An 8778-nucleotide genomic window follows, 5' to 3' on the forward strand; every position below is an offset into this window, starting at 1 on the left:
CGCTACACTCAGCATTGGTTCTATAATCAAATATTTTGATCAAGAGTGGTTTCTCGTTTACTGTGGAACTGCCTGACATAGGAAGTGAGTGGAACGATACTAAAAAGTGTAATCCATTTGGTGTTTGTTCTGGTGCATCAATGGGTTGTATTAATGAGGCTTCACATTGTAAACAGAATAATTCTGTTATTTGTTTATAGTCACTGACTGTTCAAAGTATCAGTCTTTAGTAGAGACATTGAATTTATTGCTCAAAACATGCAATCTACCGACTCTACAGTCCTAATGAGAGACTTGAACACTCATGTAGAGAAGGAGATAGATACTCCAAAGAGTAAGATTACAATGTGAATCTGAGTGGTGAATTGTTACTGGATTTCTGTGCTCAATAAGGCTAGGGGGATGATGGGCAGCCAGTTCTCAGCAAGATAGAAGAAACATTGACTTCAATAGGAGTATTGTTCAAAGATGGCAAAAGTACTTGGGGATCTCCTAAAACCAGTCTATACACTATTCTTACTGGAGAAACCGCCAGAAGCATTGGTTGAGATTAGATACATCCCTATAGCTGAAGTCAGTGTGGAGGTGAATAACACTAGAAGCACCATATATGATGTCAATGGGTCTTGTGTTTTTTCATTTCTAATTATTTCATCAGTGTGTATGTGTCATTGTGTTGCACTACAAATACATACAGTATGTTGTTGTAACTGTAAATTCTAAAACCATGATTGGTGATATTTTTCTTTTTAGCATGAAAGACTCATATTACTGCCAAAAGTAACACCACTGAATGCTTGCAGCCAGTAGTTAATCACTGCTCATCACCTTCCAATCACACTTGACCAGATTTGCCTATCCTTTTTATCTAAACAGTTCCTCTTATGTTGTTGTTATTAAAATTTTTTAACATTGCTGCCTAAAAGTGAATTGCTGTCGCCCTTCTGGAAACAACTAGAAAATAACCTCAGAAAAAGTCACACTTATCATCACTCAAATTGTTTTACTGTTCAAGATGAAGAAAACAGTGAAATCTGAAATTCCTGTCACTTTAGTTATTTCAATTAGATAAAAAACATAAACTCATTTAAAATTACATCATAATGCTTTCACACAGCCTGGAATACTAAGTAAACAGCCAGTATCTACGTGTTGGGGAAAGTAGAACGTGTGAGATGGCACAGAGCTGGAAGGAGGCTTGCTCTCAGCATTTAAATGGACACGGCAGACATGACTATGTATGCAACTGCAAGAATAAACTTGCTTCAAAATAAATAAATAAGCTTTCTTTGACTGTGATACATAAAGATGCTGGCCCACATCTGAGATTTTACAGTGGCTGAAGGTGGAAAGGCTGATGGATCGTGAGATTTCACTGTAGATGAGGTGCCTTTTAGAACAATAAAGTGATTTATGTATACTGAAGCATATTGAAGCATGCTGCAGCTACACTGAAAGGCTGCAACATGTAGAGCCAGATGCACACATAATGGCTTGATGTCAGATTCATTGTCAAGCTAAGAAAGACGACTGTTTATTCTAACAATAGCATATATTACCTGGTCTGCCATGTCTCTGAAAACATCAGTGAGCTACTGTACCTTCCAGCTCTGTGCTTTTCATCTGTAGCTTGCTCTGTCCACAATGTGCCACCTTGCATGTTCTCATTTTCCCATTTTAAATTGATGCTGCCTGCGTACTTGCTATACTGACATCCTTTCAGCCATATCTGGCACATGTAACCCTTCATTCAGAACTGTATCACATGTTATAAGCAGAACAAAAGCATTATTAAGCAGTTATTCACAATAAACTAGTAATGCCTTTTTACTTCGGGCAAGTGAAACAAACCCAAAAAATCTTAACATCAAATTTTGAATTGCTGCAGGAGCTGCCACTTTACCCTGAAAGGTGACACAAAAGATGGTAAGGGAGACAGACACCAATAAAGCACAGAAGCTCTGGTAAGTGAGGGATGCACACACAACAAAACAAACGAGAAATGCTACTATTTCAGGTGTGAGTGCTATTCACAGTATGTCTTTAATTTGCATGAACTGTTTATATATATTTTTATTTGTTAAATTATGTTTTTAGCTTATTGAAAAGTATTGTTTTGTTAAATAGTAAAGCAGTTTATGCCAAACAGCAGCATGGCTTATGTCTCAACATTTTTGTGGGTTCCTATCATTCCAGAGAAAATGTAGCAGTGCCTGATGGTAAGACACACGTGCAATAACACAAAAGAAAACTATGTAAACATTTACCATAAAGATGGTAAAAATCTATGCTGACTGCTGATGAAGAGTGTTTTCTAATAGGACTACATGCCTTGGTGTTTACAAATGTTTCCATATCCACAGAAATATGTGAGTATGGTTGTAAATATTGAAACTTTTTCTTTACAAATAAAAGGGTCTGCTTCATTTTGCCATTTCATATGCCCAGCTAATTGAAATGTATCATTTTGTTGTTTTGTTCAGCAGTCATGCAACCCTGGAGTTTTTATTATTAAATTATTTATTTTTTAATCCACTATTAGGTTATCTGCAGTTTTTCAGAATTGGGAAGTAGGGATGTATTTTCAAAATGCTGAGCTGATGGGCTAATAGTAAGAACAAAGAGATTAAGATGCTGATTTGCATACCCATGGAAGTTATAGTACTGAAAAAATGTGTTGCAGTCCTAGTGTTAAAAAGCACCATAGTGGCAAGGTTGCAAGGGTGGATGATAGCCATTCAACACTGATAAAAGAACTGAACATCATGGGGCATATTGTGACTAAAGCAACTCTTCATTGATTCATGGAAGGTGGGATAGTGTCTTTGGACTGGGATGCTGGTGTGGTGGGGACAGAAGGGTGTGTTAAATTTACTAAGCAGCTGCACTCCTCAGCCTTTCTGGAACATTCTTAGTTGGAGTACTTGTGAGGAAACACCTCACTAGGCACAGAACTCAACCCTGTTTTTATTCACTAAACATTATTGAAGGCACAGACAATTTAATAAAAAGAATTGTGCTTTTGTATTTACCAGTTTGTTATCTGGATACAAGAATGGATTTTTTCTCTTTAGATTTAAGGGCTAACTATATAAAGACCTTTTAAAAAAGATTCATTTTTTGAGGAGATTTTATATTTTACATGTGTGCTCCTTATTGTGTTTGGAATTTTTTTGTTGTCCATTTAAGTATTATTCACAGTTTTGATTTCCCATTTATTTATTTAAATGTTTATTTGAAGCCAAAGGTGAGGACCTACTGCATGGCAGTACTTAAGTAGAGACATCGCCTGATAGTTTCACTTCAGGGTCAGAAGAAGACATGTGGCTTCTGTTCTGACAAAGATAAAGAAGACCAACTCATTGTCCTTGCAGAAGATGCTTTAGGGCTTATGGGAGTTTGCCAATTCATACACATAGCAGATTTGGGATAAAGCGTATGACCACATACTCCATTGTATCCTGCTGAATATGGGGTTCTGCAGTTTTGTGTGTGAATTGGTCCCTGTATTTGAAAAAGTTCTGTTCTATTGACATGCATGGTTTTAACCTAAAGTATGGAAGATACCCAGTTTGGGAACCTAAGAGTTGCATCACAGTTGTTTACAGATGATGATGTTGATTTGTTAGACTTTGATCTCCAGTGGACACTGAAACAGTTTACAGCTGAGTGTGATGCGTTTGGAATGTGAGTTAGAACCTCCAATCTAAGTTCATGGTGCTCTTCTGTAAAATAATGGCTTGTTCTCTGCAAGTCAAGTGTGAGCAGGTGCCCAAGGTCAAAATGTTCAAATCCTAAAGAGTGTGGTTTATGAATAAGAGTAGATGTGATTGTGAGATTGACCAATATTCAATGCAATTTATAATAGTTTTTCAAACATAATTGGGAGACAAGTTCGTAGAGATAGATGTTCAGTTTCCAGTCTAGTTTAATTTCTCCACCCTTACCTATGGTTACCGGTTCTTAGTAATAACTGAAAGAATAAGGATATGAGTACAAATGGCCATTACTGGCCAGCATTACTGAGCTTATACTCTGTGACAGACTGTGGAATATGGCTTTAAAGGAGGAACACATACTATAGTAGTACTGCTAATTGAGAGGAGCCAGTTAAGGGGGTCGATGATGTTGGTGGAAAGTCCATACAGTACAGTCCCACAAAAGGTGAAACAGGCACAGCCCATTGGCCCAAGACTGAGGGTCAGACACACTATGAGATTATATGTTTCGACAGTTCGACTTGCTCTCTTCATTGAAGGGGTAGAGAAAGTTGCTGGGGTTAGAGAGGTTTGGTCAGCCCTGTACATAATGAATATACTGTATGTACAGTTTCCATACAAATACAATGTACTTCTACATTAACAATTTCAGATTGACTTTAACTGGATAAACATTTGCTATGTATTGGTTTATTTCTACATTCTGATTTGTTTAGCTGCCAGGAAGCATGCATTAATTATCATTTTTTAACATACAATAAGAAAATGGGTGGCACTGTGGCGCAGTGGTAGTGCTGCTGCCTCGCAGTTAGGAGACCTGGGTTTGCATGTTCTCCCCGTGTCTGTGTGGGTTTCCTCTGGGTGCTCTGGTTTCCTCCCACAGTCCAAAGACATGAAGGTTAGGTGCATTGGCGATTCTAAATTGTTCCTAGTGTGCACTTGGTGTGAGTGTGCCCTGTGGTGGGCTGGCACCCTGCCTTGCGCCCTGGGATTGGCTCCAGCAGACCCCTGTGACCCTGTAGTTCAGATATAGCTGGTTGGATAATGAATGAATGGAATAAGAAAATGCTTCCACATCACCACCATAGTAATTATAGTGTTTTAAGAAACTGAAAATCTGTTTGTCATTAATTTTAGCAAAATCTAAAATAAATGTCAAACACTTTCAAATACTATGGAAATTCTATAACAAATAAAATTAACAAAGAGCAGCCTGCCGGACTATGGTTTGCAGTAAGTACTGTAATATTTATAGTGATTACTACCATATTTAGATTCATTAAATGGCTGATATTTCAGACAATCATGGAACACGCATCTGAATATTACCTTCTCGTAGAGTATACAAATCAATACCATCATACTGTACCTAAAACAACAGTTTACAAATTGATTAGAACTGCTCTTTTAAGCATGTGAAAACAGATTATTAAAAAAGCAAGCTTTATGGCAGTATATTACAAATAAAATACAAAGGAAATAATGTTATTTTTACTTTTGGCAGGGAATAAACTTTTATTTTCTCAAATGCATTTAATTTTATACTTGCATAAGTTCTTTTGCTGATTGATTTCATTCATGATGTTGTCAGCGGGCCAAACATCTGGTCAAAATAAGGACTCTTAGTCCATTAAACCACAGAATTTATGGGTTGTTAGCTTTTCATTGTTTGTAACACATGCACGGTATTATAAAATCTGATATGAAGAAGGTGACCTACAAGCAGACTGAAGGTCACTCATTATGTTCATAAATAAAGTGCCAGCCTGAAAAAAAATCATAAATTGATAGATAGATAGATACTTTATTAATCCCAAGGGGAAGTTCACATAATCCAGCAGCAGTGTACTGATACAAAAAAACAATATTAAATTAAATAGCAATAAAAAGCATGTAAATTTGCTATATCTAATATCAAGAATGAATATATCTACATTAATATGTTATTAATCATATACAGTTTTATTAACTTCATAAAATACCATGAAGCTTTATGAATGCCTAAATGTTTGAAATATATTTATATTACTAATGGGTCAATAGTGTAATAATGAAATCAGGTGAAGGAGAACAATAAATGGCATAGCAGGTTATCATTTCATGCTGGAACTTAGGCACAGAGATGATTAAAAAACAAAAGGTGAGTCAAAAATTAATCTCAGATTTAGTAAAGTGTAGCTAATTGTTAGCTTTTTAAAACAAAGCCACCAGGAACAAAAGGATGGAAAGAGGAGTATGACACAGTGGGGACAGAAAAAATATGGACCAAGTGAGAAGGAAACAGATTAATTAAATGCAAACTAGGGGTTGTACATATTTTAAAGGTGATCTTAAAACAAAGAGCAGTAATTAATATTACACTATTTATTGCTTTACTTTTGAATAAGGTATTGTTTTTCAATGTTTATTATGGAAATGATGTTTAATGCAAAGTTTTAAAAAAAGAAACAAAAAATTCTAACTTTAACACATGATGTATTTTTGAGTACACAGTAAGCATTTGTTTTATTTTGCAGTTTAAACTAACCACATGCCCACAAATCATATTCAGCATGTTTCATATTTAAAGAAATAAACTTTGATTTATTTAGTACTCCACTAGAAGTGTCTTTAAAGAATTAGTACGTGATTTCCTTTCAGTTGTGTCTTCTTTAAAACTGGTGATGTGTTAGATATAAAATGTCACAGAACTGCAACACATTTCTTCTGATACTGAATGAGCTATATTTTACACATGAACCATCCTGGGTAAGCTGCAGTGTGCCTTCAGAAGGGTAGTAACTCAAGATAAACCCATTTTAGCCCATATTTACAGTAACAGTGACTGACAGGTTTAATCTGTTGTACCATGCATTCAGCTAGGTATTAAGATTTGCTACAGACTAAGGCTTACTGCGATTGCAATGTGTTTTTTGGAGCTGAGGAATGGAAATAAAGTTGCGTACTAACTTAAACCAGCTTAGCCATAGGTGGAACTGACTTAATTCACTAGTCAGTGGGAGAAAGTAAGTCTCAGCAGCAGCCTATTACAGAACATTATGGAAGTAAAATCACACAATATGCAAATACATAATTTGGTCATGTGACAAAAATGTGTAGATCGTTAAACACACAAAGTGCATGTCATTATTCAGACACAAATGTAGTGCATTAATGAACTTACTGTAGCTATTTGAAGTGCCGTAAAAAATGGAATATGATGCACACAGAGCTGCCCTTCCTTCCTATACACAGATCACAAAGTGTGCATTGGGCCCATGATCAGAGGAACGATGTATATGCCTGCTGGGGGTTTGTATACCTCCACGATTCAGAAGCTCTGGTGGACAGCCAATTGTATTGCACGTTTTTGTTCTTTGGTTATTTCACGTTAGTCAGGTAATTCCATCCCTATCCGTAATCTTAACCATAGTGTAACAGAGCATAACACATAACATAACCTCCACAACAGAATGAAGCTCTAGAGGTCTGCGCGTGACTGTGTTGGGGTTATTGTTGTTTCATGAATCATCAAATTAACGTTGCTGACAGTCACCTGTTTGATCATTTTATATTAATGAGCAGATGGCTTCAACTCAACACCATTCGGGAATGCAGAAAAGAAAAACATGTGTGTGCACTTGCTCTTGTGTTTAGCAATCTAAATGTGTCCCACTTCCAGCAAGGCTGCTAACATTACATCAATTGCCATTATGGTAAACTGAGGGGATTAGTGGACTAGCTGAATAACATTATGTGTAATATTTTTGATAATGAGTGATATTAAATGATATTACAGTACCTAGCTGACACATTATATTATTTATCATCGCCATATAGACATCAGGACCTCTACATGTTGTTAAAGGCTGCTAACGTTAGTCGACACAGGAAGTACTCTGAGTTTTGTTTTCAGCAACACACAGGCTTTCTTGGTTATTAGTTGGTTATTGGGTGAATTAAGGAAACAATTTTGACTTGTAGAAAGAGCAATTAGTGGAAGGACAAAATGAAGTTTAGATGAATTCATAAGTGTAGGCCATACATTTGCGTATTCATTACTTAAATATGTAAATATTCATGTTCATTTTGAATTTGTATCACAATAAATAAGTTTATTAAGTTTGTTCAGTAGTATTAGTAGTTTTTATTATTATTAGTAGTAGTAGTAGTAGTAGTGGCATTTTGTACATTAGTAGTAGTAGTATTAATTGTATTTTCATTATTATCTTTATTATTATCATTATTATCTAGTTGAAGTGGCAGTAGTTGTATTAAAATTGTTTTTGTTGTATCATATGCTGTAACTGATACTGCTGGCTGTATCAAGTAACAACAGCACACTGATAACTTGAACAGTTATTATTACTATTATAATTAAAATCATCACTAATTAAGCATTCAACTATAAAGAAAAGAAATCAATTAGTATACCATTAAAGCCCAAATCTGTAGGTTGCCGCCCAGACTGCAGCAACCCTCCTAGTTTCCAGTTTTTCAAAAAAAAACTTAAGCTCATCATGATATATTTCAGGTCATCCATTTCTCAAGAACATAAAAGCAGCTTGGATATCAACAGCGTCAAATTAGACCTTGCAAAGAAGCAAGTTATGTGATCATCAAAACAACGACTTTGCCTCCAGAAAATGTAGAAATGTGCTGCTGTGAAGTGTAACACAGAGACTGAAGATGTCCTTAAACATTCACTTTCAAGTTTTGATTATTTAAAAAAAAGTATTTGTATTTGACATTAAAAGTTATAGTTAGTTTGCTGTCTGTGCTTCTTTATTTATTATTAGTTTATATATTTATTGTTCAAATTAAAGCTATTATAAGAAATACTAATGTAGTGGATTCAGAGTGGGGCAGGATGGGGAGGTTGGGGTGATTGGGCCTCAAGAAGATTCCAATTAGGGCCCCAGTTTGAATAGGGGTGGCACTGGATGCACATTAAAAGTCAATGTTATTTAGTTCTACTACTACTGCTTAGGAATCTCTTCCCCATTTACCTTCAATTCATTCATCAATGAAACCGTTGAGTTGAAGTCTCATAAGTATTTTAGATGAGTGATTTAGTTTA

The 8778-nt window shown here is 35.6% G+C and overlaps 1 long non-coding RNA gene across 1 annotated transcript; it reads left to right on the forward strand.

The window, feature by feature from the left end:
• Window positions 1-671: 671 nt before the first annotated feature.
• On the forward strand, window positions 672-8379 carry LOC120523785. The gene is made up of 3 exons (XR_005632700.1): window positions 672-1964; window positions 2197-2369; window positions 8233-8379. It is a non-coding gene; the product is annotated as an uncharacterized LOC120523785 (long non-coding RNA).
• The last annotated feature ends 399 nt before the right edge of the window (window positions 8380-8778 follow it).

This window comes from Polypterus senegalus, chromosome 2 (genome assembly GCF_016835505.1).
Source record: "Polypterus senegalus isolate Bchr_013 chromosome 2, ASM1683550v1, whole genome shotgun sequence".
In the NCBI taxonomy this organism is placed as follows: Eukaryota; Metazoa; Chordata; class Cladistia; order Polypteriformes; family Polypteridae; genus Polypterus; species Polypterus senegalus.